The sequence below is a fragment of the Periplaneta americana genome, chromosome 5 (assembly GCF_040183065.1).
Source record: "Periplaneta americana isolate PAMFEO1 chromosome 5, P.americana_PAMFEO1_priV1, whole genome shotgun sequence".
Lineage (NCBI taxonomy): Eukaryota > Metazoa > Arthropoda > Insecta > Blattodea > Blattidae > Periplaneta > Periplaneta americana.
The window spans coordinates 99,782,787-99,795,793 of NC_091121.1; positions in this window are offsets into that span (position 1 = coordinate 99,782,787).

The following is a 13,007-nucleotide window of genomic DNA, read 5'->3' on the forward strand; positions in this document are numbered from 1 at the left end:
CAATAACAATATGGCCGTTTTTACAACGGAAGAAGACATGATTGGATGACGTCAATAAAATACAGTTGACTGTAGAATAGGAGGCCATTTTAATATTGTGAATTTTATTAGTTACAACAATGTAATTTATTCGTCACAACAATAATTCCTTTCTACAATTCGCCTTAAACGCCCTCGTCAACAATTGGATTTTCACTCAACACAGTATTCGTTATAGCACTCCACCGACGACAATGACAATTTACTTGGACTAGTACGAACAACAATGAACTGTTAATCTTAACTAATATTTACAAAGCACTATTTACAAATCAGAACTATCAGTTCTCAGTTCACAGTTCTTCTATCTCAGTCACTCGAGTCCACAGTATCTCGAACCACAGACCTTCAGAGACAGTTCACTGTACTCGAACTCGGGTCCCTCCAACTGCGGTCCACTGCACTCGAACTCAGGTCCCTCCAACTGCGGTCCACTGCACTCGAACTCAGGCCTTCGGCTGCTGACGCAGATGCGGACGCACACTCGAGTCGAACTCCGGCACACAAGTCTGACTTGCTTGCTCTGGCTTACTCACTGACTGAATAACTGAAAACTCTCCTCTAGTTCGCTGGCGCTTGCTCTTTTATAGCAAAATCATAGTTGCGAGAAATTTCTACAGGTGTGTAGAGAATTATCTCGATATCTCCACTTCGACGGACTTCTGGAATAGTTGGGAAGGTCGTTCCACATTCACTGCGTTAAGTAGCAGCTGCGCGCGCAGCCTCCCCTCGCGTGTAGGCTCCTTTCCCCTTTCCCCGCGAAGCCCGCGCGATATACTCTCTCGCGGGACGCTGGTCGTGAGTTCGAATCTCACGTCGCTGTAACATTGCTCCCTCCTTAGGGCTGCTCGTCCCGGGCAGTCCCTTGGTAGGCTGCTAATCGGTCCAGATGCACCACCATCATCTTCCCTCGAGGTTGTCGCTGGATGCGGTACACCACGTCGTTGATCCGGGTCACCACGCGGTATGGTCCATCCCAGGCACGCTGCAGCTTTCGTGATTTCCCTTTGGTCCTGGTAGGTCGATACAGCCACACCAGGTCGCCCTCCTGGAATCCTGCAGAGTTGGCTAATCTGTCGTAGCGCACCTTCATCCTGTCGCTGGCCATCTTGAGGTGCTCTCTGGCCAGTTGGTGAACTCCATTCAACTTCTCGGTGAGTTCTGCCACATAGTCAGTTGCTGGCTGGTCGGCGCTGGGTGGCGTGCCAAACAGCAGATCACAGGGCAGGCGCAGCTCTCTCCCGAAGACCATGTTTGCCGGTGTCATCCCTGTTGTATCGTGGACCGAAGCTCTGTAGGCCAAGAGGAACAGTGGGACTCTGGCATCCCAGTCTCGTTGATGGTTGGACACCACCTTCCGCAGATGCTCTTCCAAGGTTTTGATGTAGCGTTCCACCATACCATCGGACTGTGGGTGGAGGGGAGTGGTCCTGGTTTTGTGCACCCCCAGACGCTCGAGCAATTCTCCCATCAGGTTGGATTCGAAGTTGCGCCCCTGATCGCTATGCAATTCCCGGGGCACCCCGAATCGGCAGATGAAGTTGTCAAGCAGCGCGTCGGCCACCGTCGAAGCCTCGTGGTTGGGAATCGCGTACACCTCTGGCCATTTTGTGAAGTAATCCATGGCGACTAGCAGGTAGCGGTTCCCGCGATCTGTGACCGGGAACGGTCCAGCAACGTCGATGGCGATCCTCTCAAAAGGAGCTCCCACGTTGTACTGCTGCATGGCTTCCCTGCTGCGGGTCCTTGGTCCGCGACTGGCTGCACAGGTGTCGCATCTCCGGCACCATTGTTCCGTGTCGGTTCTCTGATGCAACCAATAGAACCTCTGCCTTAACTTGTCCAGCGTCCTGTTGGCTCCCAGGTGGCCTCCAGTCACTCCAGCATGAGTCTCCTCCAGCACTTCCTTCACCTTGCTCCTGGGCAGGACAAGTTGTTCTATGCGGGTCCTTCCATCGGCCGACTCCCAAATCCTCTTCAGGATACCGTCCTTGACAGTGAAGGATTCCCACTGGGCCCAGTAGCTCTTGTAAGTGGTGCTACGGTTGGCGATATCGGCCCATACTGGTCTCTGGCCGGACTCCACATCACGTAGTAGCTGTCCAATGTTTGGGTCCTCCAGCTGCTCCCTCCTTATGGCGGCGATATCCCATCCTGGGCTCGGCTGGGCGGCAATTGCTCGGACTGCGTGGGCGCCATCCCGCTCTTCTACTTTCAGGCAGTGTTTGCAGCCATCCAGGCACGGACGTCGTGACAGGGCATCAGCGTTGGAATGTTTCTTCCCTTGTCGGTGTTCAGAGGTGAAGTTGTACTCCTGCAGACGTTGAACCCAACGGGCGGTCTGCCCCTCCAGATTCTTGAAGCCCAATAGCCAGGTGAGTGCAGAATGGTCTGTCCTCAGATGGAATTCCTGGCCATACAAAACTTGTGGAAATGCTTCAGGGCTTCCACAATGGCAAGAAGTTCTCTACGGGTCACGCAGTAGTTTCTCTCAGCCTTGGACAATGTTCGGCTGAAGTAGGCAATCACCCTCTTTTGCCCGTCCTGTTCCTGAGAGAGTACTCCGCCGATGCCTACGTTGCTAGCGTCCGTGTCGAGCGTGAACTTCCTTCCAGGGATGGGATATCCCAGTACAGGAGCAGTGCAGAGCGCCTCTTTCAGTGACTGGAAGGATGACTCCGCCTCGTCCGTCCACTGGAATTGTCGTTTCTCCTCGGTCAGCTGGGTTAGAGGCTTAGCGATGTTGGCGTACCCGGCTACGAACCTTCTGTAATAAGTGCAGAGGCCGAGAAAGCGGCGCAACTCCTGTTTGTCCCTCGGTCTCGGCCATCCTCTGACGGCTTGTAGCTTCTCCGGGTCCGTGGCCACTCCGTTGGTCCCTACTACGTGTCCCAAGTAGTTGACCTTCTTCTGGAATAGATGACATTTCTTCGGGTTCAACTTCAGTCTGGCTTGTCGCAGTCTCTCGAACACTTTCCTCAGGTTCAACAGCTGTTCGCCGAAAGTCTTGCCCACCACGATGACGTCATCAAGGTACAGCAAACAGGTGTCGTATGTCAGGCCTCTCATTACGGACTCCATTAGTCTCTGGAATGTAGCCGGGGCGTTGCAGAGGCCGAACGGCATAACGGTGAACTGCCATAGTCCCTGGCCTGTAGAGAATGCCGTTTTCTCCTTGTCCTCAGGATGTAGCGCCACCTGCCAGTATCCTGACTTGAGATCCAACGTCGAGAACCACTCTGCTCCGGCAAGGGTGTCCAAGGTGTCGTCAATTCGTGGGAGGGGAAAGCATTCTTTCCTGGTGACGTCATTCAGTCTTCTGTAGTCCACGCAGAAACGCAGGTCCCCATTCTTCTTCTTCACCATCACTACAGGTGATGACCAAGGGCTGTCGGATTCCTCGATGACCCCTCTTGTTTCATGCCCTCCAATTGGCTGTCAATCTCCTTCTGTTTAGCTAGAGGGACGCGTCGAGGAGGCTGTCTGATTGGGCGAGCATTTCCGGTGTCAATGCGGTGCTGAACTTTCTCCGTTCTCCCGTAGTCGTTTTCAGACAGACGGAATACGTCCTGAAACTCTGTCAGTAGATCGTGGACTTGTCTTCTTTCTTTTTTGCTTAAATTCGCCGGCAATTCTCGAGCCAGCTCTTTCAGTGATGGGTCTAGATCTGGACGTGGTCGGTGACACTCCTCGTTTTCTGCCAGCGACGTCACAGACACCACCGGCTCGACGTTACCTAGTACAGTTCCACTAGGCACCTCCTTGTCCCGATTGGTGACATTCAGGACCCTCACCGGTACCACCTTCTCCTTCGGGAGTAGGGATCTGGCCACATAAACCCCATCTATCGGAGTTGTTTGCGAATCGAGGAGCAGGTTTCTCTTCGGCTGTCCGTCCAGTCTTGCCGTCACCACCATCTCGCAGCCTGCCGGGATTGTCACATGATTCTCCAAGGTGAGTCTGCTTGCAATGGGTTGGTCTTCGACGTCCCTCAGGAACATTTCATCCTGACCAAACCGCAGGATACGGCGCCTGACATCCACCGTTGCATCGAAGATCCGCATGGCGTCGAGTCCCAGGATGACGTCTTCAGTGATGTTGGCGATGAACACCCACATCTCCAGTCTCCTCTTTCCCAAGGTCAAGTCCAGGAAAACCTCTTTTTGGATGGGCAGGTTCTCGCCTGAGGCAGTACGTAGCTCATACCGGCGCAGCGGCGTCCTCCCAGGTAGTCCACGCACGACATCCGGTCTGGCGATAGTGAGCGACGCCCCGGTGTCTACCAGTACTCTGCATGGGCGGCCTCTTATCCATCCGTCAGCAATCAGCCCATCGTCGCATCTTCTGTTAACCGTCTTCAAGATCAGCCGAGGGGATGGTGATGACGGCGCCGACGTGCCCCTCATCGCATCGGCCCCTTTTAGTTTTTCCTGTTTGTGACCAGATCGGTCACAGTCCCTCCTCAGGTGTCCAGGCTCGCCGCAGGACCAGCAGGTAGGCACTCCTCGTCTTCGTCGCTCTGGTGATTTCGGTTGACGCTCCTCGACGTCGGCCGCCGCGACGCTCCTAATCCGGTGCGATGCCGAGACGTTCGCAGTCAACTTGGCTGCCTCCATCCTGAGGGCCGCCGCCAGAGCTGCGTTGATGGTGCGATGCTCTGCTAAGAGTAGCTGTTGTTTTATTTCCGGGTCTCGAACTCCGCTGCCGAAGGTGTAGGCCGCCTCTCCAGCGATGAAATCATTAGGTAGGCCCCTGAGGGCCTTATGGGCCAGTTGTTCCACCGCCATCGCGAATTCTTGTAGGGACTCGCCTGACTGTTGGACCCTCGTTTTTAGTTGGGTCCTAAATGCTGCAGCAAGTTGATGGTCACCATAACGTCCCTCTAGAGCCGCCATTATCTCAGCGGCTGTCCCATCTCCTGGAACGCTGTGAAGAATCTCCGACGCCTGTCCTTGAAGTGCGGTCAGCAGCTGAGTAGTCTTCTCCGCTGGGGTCCACCCATTATGTGCTACGGTGGCCTCGAACTGGCGACGGAATATCGCCCAAGACGTCGTACCGTCGAACTTCGGCGTCTTGATGTTGTGATGTCTGGCTGAAGGCGATGATTCCGCAGGGCCACTATATGGAGTCCTCAACTCTGTGGCCGCTTCTTGTATGGCACGTCGAACCTCCTCGGCAACTATCTGTTTATGTTCTCTAGCCTGGCGATCCACCAACGCGAGGATGTGCTTGTTTTCTTCAGCATGTTTTTCCATCACCTCACTCGTCTTGTCCAGCAACTCGCTCGTCTGCTCTTGACGGCGCTCGAGATCGCGGATTTTGCCGTCGAAATGGTCTACCTCCTGTCTCAATTCGGTTACTGCCTCGTTTATAGTTGTAAAATTCTTGTTTAGGTTGTCAAGGTCGGCTTTGAGTTCGTCTTTCACGATGGCGACAATTCCATCTACGTGGGCTGAAACGCTTTCAATTTGCGTAGTGACGTCATCTTTCACTCCGCTTATGTCGCCTTTCACTCCGCTTATGTCGCCCTTCACTTCACTTATGTCACTTTTCATCTCCGTTTTCACTTCACTTATGTCACTTTTCATCTCCGTTTTCACATCACTTATGTCGTTCTTAACCTCACTGATGTGCCTGTTCATGTCGTTCATGTTAATTTTTACTTCACTGATATCGTTCTTCATTTCTGCTTTTACTGCACTTATGTCGTTTTTCATTTCAGCTTTCATTTCCGCGATGGCTTGCAGGATTTGCTGTAGGTTCTCCATTGTCGATAATATCCCACTTCTGACACCAGTGTGAATTTTATTAGTTACAACAATGTAATTTATTCGTCACAACAATAATTCCTTTCTACAATTCGCCTTAAACGCCCTCGTCAACAATTGGATTTTCACTCAACACAGTATTCGTTATAGCACTCCACCGACGACAATGACAATTTACTTGGACTAGTACGAACAACAATGAACTGTTAATCTTAACTAATATTTACAAAGCACTATTTACAAATCAGAACTATCAGTTCTCAGTTCACAGTTCTTCTATCTCAGTCACTCGAGTCCACAGTATCTCGAACCACAGACCTTCAGAGACAGTTCACTGTACTCGAACTCGGGTCCCTCCAACTGCGGTCCACTGCACTCGAACTCAGGTCCCTCCAACTGCGGTCCACTGCACTCGAACTCAGGCCTTCGGATGCTGACGCAGATGCGGACGCACACTCGAGTCGAACTCCGGCACACAAGTCTGGCTTGCTTGCTCTGGCTTACTCACTGACTGAATAACTGAAAACTCTCCTCTAGTTCGCTGGCGCTTGCTCTTTTATAGCAAAATCATAGTTGCGAGAAATTTCTACAGGTGTGTAGAGAATTATCTCGATATCTCCACTTCGACGGACTTCTGGAATAGTTGGGAAGGTCGTTCCACATTCACTGCGTTAAGTAGCAGCTGCGCGCGCAGCCTCCCCTCGCGTGTAGGCTCCTTTCCTCTTTCCCCGCGAAGCCCGCGCGATATGCTCTCTCGCGGGACGCTGGTCGTGAGTTCGAATCTCACGTCGCTGTCACAATATCATACAATATGCCTTATTTCTTTCTAATTTTTATTGTTTTCAATAATGTAACGTCCATCTGTCCAATTTTAATGTAGCCTATGTTCTTCTCCGGGTTATGAAGGTTAAATGTGCAGACTTTGGCAAATATCAGTGAAAGCGTGTAGATTTGTATCGAGTACATACATACATACATACATACATACATACATACATACATACATACATACATACATACATACATACATACATACATACATACATACATACATACGTACATACATACATAGCCACATTGACTTTTATATATAAGACTAGTGGCTTGTGCAGCAAGTGCTGCAAAATAAGACGTTCAAATAAACATTTTTCAGATTTATTTTCAATGAAGAATACCAGACATTCTGAAAGTTATTTGCTTCCATAATAATGAAAGATACTCTCTCTCGAGCCAATACTGAAGAGAACCACGCATATAAATATCTACACCACATCGCTATTAAATATATGAAAAAGACCCAACCCCACTGATTAATAACTATAAATATATTTGATTTCTAGTAATATTATTATCTTACGTAAGTTTTATTCCTTTCAGCAACGTATACTATATAGCCGCCACTCAGTAAAATATAATCAAAATCTAATTTAAGTTATTCTCTACATCTACTTATATAACCCCAAAACGTTTCACTTTCATATCATCAATATAGCATTAATATGTATAATTAATGAAAAATAGTCACATCATGGCATTAACTACAATAATATTTCATTTCTAATGGTAATCATGTCATCAAACCACCTCAAGTTTTGTAGTTTTTAATATCCAATACAGCAGTACCCAGAAAATTACGCACCACATAATCGAACCTGTATATTATTTTCAGTAAGTTAAGTTTTTAATAACCAATTCAGTTTGAGCTCTAAATATGTCAGCATTCTTGCAGATTATGGCCTTCGTGTAATATTGTTTACTGTAGTATGTGTTTTGTTTTATTCTGAAATGCAACACGGCCGACTTGATGCTCGCTTCGCTTCTCCTGAATGCAATTAGCTAGTTCTCAAAACTGACGACAGATGGATTTTGGAAAATAGGAAAATTATGTAGGAAAATTGACATTTCACAGAAAAATACTATTTTTCCGAAAAACTTTGGGTTCCAAGCTTCAAAATGAGGGGCCATTTATTAAAATCCGTTCAGCCGTTTTCCCGTAATTTCCATTACCAGTTCAAATTATATATATATATATATATATATATATATATATATATATATATATATATATATATATATATTATGTCTTTGTATTTTAGTACCAAATTGAGCAGATGTAGATTTTCTTGATCTTGAAATACTTCCCTTAGGCATAATTTTAGATTAAAGCAGTAGACTGTGATAATTATTTGCAAAGATTAATTCAGTAATGCAATGATAATAATACATCCATATTCTATTTGTTGCAAACAAATTGAAGTGGAAGTGGGGAGGCCACATCGCTCGGATGAAAGACGAAAGATGGACATACAGAGCCACCATGTGGGACCCGCGCACAGGAGACCGGCACAGAGGCAGACCAAGGAAGAGGTGGGCAGACTTCTACACAACACAAGCAGCCCAGCAATGGTCCAGAATAGCAAGAAGCAGGGGAACGTGGAGAACAATTGGAAGTCGACTACAAATGAAGACAGTGCCAGCCACAAACAGCATCCCAAGTTGACTCAGTGAATGTGCATTCAATATAATAAAAGTGTTAGTGAAATCAAATTAATCAAAGTGACAGCGAAATCAACTCCAACCAGACAAAGAAACACTAGACACAACCTAACGCGGAGTAGCTCACCGCGTTAGTGAAACAGAGCTACCCTCTAGCAGGAGGCCTTTGCCCTTCAAGGGACACATTAGGCTATTATTATTATTATTATTATTATTATTATTATTATTATTATTATTATTATTATTATGTTTGTCCAGTAACCAAGGTGGAAAAAATAATGATTTTTTTAATTAAAATCAGAATCAGTGACTTTTTTATTTTAATCAAATTTTTTACTTATATACTTTCAATTTATTTTTAATTAGATTTATTGGATTAAACAAGATATTGTTAATAATAAATCGCACAAATGACCAAACAAGAGTTAGAATTTTTTTCAGTTTTAAGTTAAAGAAACATGCTTGAAACAAATGAAGCCAGTAGCTCCACACCTGAGAGCTCAACCTAAAATACACAACCCTAATATACTAATGAGACCCTTAGATAATTACATTCCTGCACAAGCATACAAGCTTGCTAAATACATGAAAAATATCATCAGAAACAACATATAATTCACCAATCACACTGCAGTCACGAACAACACAGACCTGGACAACGACATCAAGGACAAACACATACCCCACAATTCAACACCTCTATACACTCACTAACATATCCATAAGTGAAACAATAAAAGTAATAGAACATATGTTAAAAGACAACAACACACCACGTACTGCAGCCTCATAACAATGCGTGTGATCATTGTTGCATCGGACGGTCCGAGGCAAAACCGTCCTGTCCGAGACATGTCCGATGCAGTATGCTGCAGGCCTAACAGTGTCTGCAATGTCTACACAAAACAAGTTAAAGTAGGGATTACAATTTGGCCTGTAATTAAAATATTTACTTTAAGACCTGGTATAGTTTTAATGATTAAAATTTCCAGGACCATTTCAAATATCGTTATTTTAAAAAGTATGAAAGCGTTCCCCTAACTATGAACTGAAGAAGATATGAGAAGTTTGTTGCTCATACATAACAACTTGATCACCAATTACATTAGTAATTCTGTAAATATGGTTTCACTATTCACTTTTAGCGGTGATTTTACATTATTTAAAATGAATGATTCCTTTAATATATTATCAGCTCTTTCCATATTGAATATGCTTCTTAGATATCTCTATTATCGTATTCAGGACTATTATTCTTTTTAACACGCTTAGAGCTCCGAGTGTTTTGTGAAAATATCCTAGAATGCACTCGCGTTTTCTTTTTTAGCCTACGTTTAATTTTTAACATACTCGGACAAATTTCATTGGCATGGTCTTGAAAGACAAAAATAAATCTATACTCACTATCTGACTGGAATTGCATGTCAATCATGACCTTTACGTCACGTCAATAATAATAATAATAATAATAATAATAATAATAATAATAATAATACTTACAAATGGCTTTTAAGGAACCCTGAGATTCATTGCCGCCCTCACATAAGCCCGCCATCGGTCCTTATCCTGAGCAAAATTAATCCAGTCTCTATTATCATATCCCACTTCCGTCAAATCCACTTTTACATTATCCTCCTATCTACGTCTCGGCCTCTCCAAAGATCTTTTTCCCTCCTGCCTCCCAACTAACAGTCTATATGCATTTCTGGATTCGTCCATACGTGCTATATGGCTTGCCCATCTCAAACGTTTGGATTTAATGTTCCTAATTATGCCAGGTGAAGAATATAATGCGAGCACTTCTACGTTTGTGTAACTTTCTCCATTCTCCAGTAACTTCATCTCTCTTGGCCCCAAATATTCTCCTAAGCACCTTATTCTCAAACACCTCTTTTCCTCTATCAGAGTGAGAGTCTAAGTTTCACAACCGATAATATAACTTACTGTTTTATAAATTCTAACTTTCACCTTTCTCGACAGCAGACTGGATGATAAATGCTTCTCAACCGAATAATAACAGGCGTTTCCCATATTTGTTTTGCGTTTAAATTCCTCCCGAGTATCATTTATATTTGTTACTGTTGCTCCAAAATATTTGAATTTTTCCACCTCTTCGAAGGATAAACCTCCAATGTTTATATTTCCATTTCGTACAATACTCTGGTCACGAGACATAATCATATACTTAGTCTTTTCGGGATTTACTTCCACACCTATCTCTTTACTTGCTTCAAGTAAAATTTCCGTGTTTCCCTAATAGTTTGTGGATTTTTTCATACTATATTCACGTCATCCGCAGAGACAAAAAGCTGATGTAACCCGTTCATTTCCAAACCCTCTGGACTTTCCTAATGGCTTATTGTAGAGCAAAATTAAAACGTAAATGTGACAATGCATCTCCTTGCTTTAGCCCGCAGTGAATTGTAAAAACATCCGACAGAAACTGGCTTATACGGACTTTACTGTACGTTTCACTGAGACACATTTTAATTAATAGGACTAGTTTCTTTGGAATACCAAATTCAATAAGAATATTATATAAAACTTACCTCTTAACCGAATCATATGCCATTTTGAAATCTATGAATAACAGATGTACTGTACCCTTATACTCCCATTTTGCTCCAATATCTGTCGAATACAAAATATCTTATCAATAGTTGACCTATTACGCCTAAAACGGCACTGATGATCCCCAATAATTTCATGTACATAATTGTAATAATAATAATAATAATAATAATAATAATAATAATAATAATAATAATAATAGTAATAATAATCATACATACATACATACATACATACATACATACATACATACATACATATATACAAATGCCTTTTAAGGAACCCGAAGATTTATTGCCGCCCTCACAGAAGAAGAAGAAGAAGAAGAAGAAGAAGAAGAAGAAGAAGAAGAAGAAGAAGAAGAAGAAGAAGAAGAAAGAGAAGATGAAATATGCAGGGTCTCATTTAAATTTTGTCCATCAAACCGCACTGAAAATGTGTCTTATGTGCGATCATATTAAACTTTTATATTTCTTAAAGTGGGAAAATAGAAGCAATTTTTATCTCGAGAGATAATATTAGAAAATTAGATATGTTTTGATATTGCAGAAAGCTATGTCTTTGTACCCAATGTACAGAGAAATTCTGAAGCTGTTGTGAACTTCGTTTTTCATAACTCTCTATTTCTACTAAAATGAACATAACGGCATTACTGTTACCCACAGCAGAATAAAACATGTGAAGAACTTTCGAACAAAGACTATTAAGAGTAATAAGATTTCAACAGGCCTGAAACTCTGTGCTCTCTGAATGAAAATTCAAGTTTCCCTGTGGAATGTTCATTATTAACAGTCTAACGATTAACCTTAAGTGTTTGTCGCAAACGAAATTAATTATGTTGGAACTCGAGTTTAAAAGGTAGTCTGCGGCAGCTCGCTGTGCTTACAAAACAAAACATAAACCTCTGCAAAGTACAGTGGGTATACAGTTTCCATAAGCACAATTGTTTACACTCCTGTTAGAAACTATGTAGCTGGGAATATTCAGACGAAATAGCTCGGCACATTAATGCCCTTAAATAGAAATTTACAAGTAACTGTTTCACCTATTTCTCGTCGTCAGTTCAGGGGTAGCCTATGCACACATTGTAACAGGTGTCTGGTTTTGTGCAGTGTTCATCATGTATGGTTTTAGAGAAGGAGTTTGAGCGGCTGGCCACTCTTTAATGAAACTATGCAGTGATTTGGTGCGTAAACTCCTATGTTTTATTTCGTGTTAAAATGTATAAAACGTGCTCTTTAAATCAATATATAGGTCTATATACTGAGTGAAAAGTAATTAAACCGACAAACTCTGGGAGGTTGTATGGAAAACCAAAAGAAACAGTTTTCTCTAATGTCATATTGTGCTGTGAGGTATTATTTCACGAGGACACCAGATCTTCATGTGATACAAACCATTGCCATGCTTTATTGCTTGAGTTCCTTATACAAATTTTACACACCAAAATCACTGCAAAAGATATTCAAATATACCTCCATTGACCTATACACAAAAGTTAAATCGACTGGACATGGATTGTCTAAGGCGGTGAAAGACTTCAGGGTTATCATTTACTTTCCCTGCTGCAGCAAATATCCGGGCCACCAGATCATCTTCTGATTTAATTGGTGTTGCGTAAACAAGATTACGCATCTTTTCCCACACAAAAAACCAGAAGGGTCAAATCAGGAAATCGAAGAGGCCAAGGTAGAGGACCTCCTCTGCCAATCCATTTCCCTGGAAATTGTTCAAGTAGTCACGCACACGATGTGAATTTGTAGAGTAGTCGTGAACTGAAGAACGCATATGCCCTTTGCCGGTTTAATAAAGCACTGCACTGGGTCAAGACGTACAACAAAATGTGAATTTGTAGAGTCGTCATGAACTGAAGAACACATACGCCCTCTGCCGGTTTAATATAGCATTGCACTGGGACAAGACGTAGAACAAAATGTGAATTTGAAGACTAGTCATAAACTGAAGAACGCATACGTTCCCTGCCGGTTTAATAAATCCTCTGAAGAAATTATGATATTAGAAAAAAACGTTTGTTCTGGTGCCCCATACTGCCTCACGGAGTTTGTCGGTTTAATTACTTTTCATTGTGTACTTTGAGTGGGTATATCTGCAGATAAGCCCTCTAAATGATCT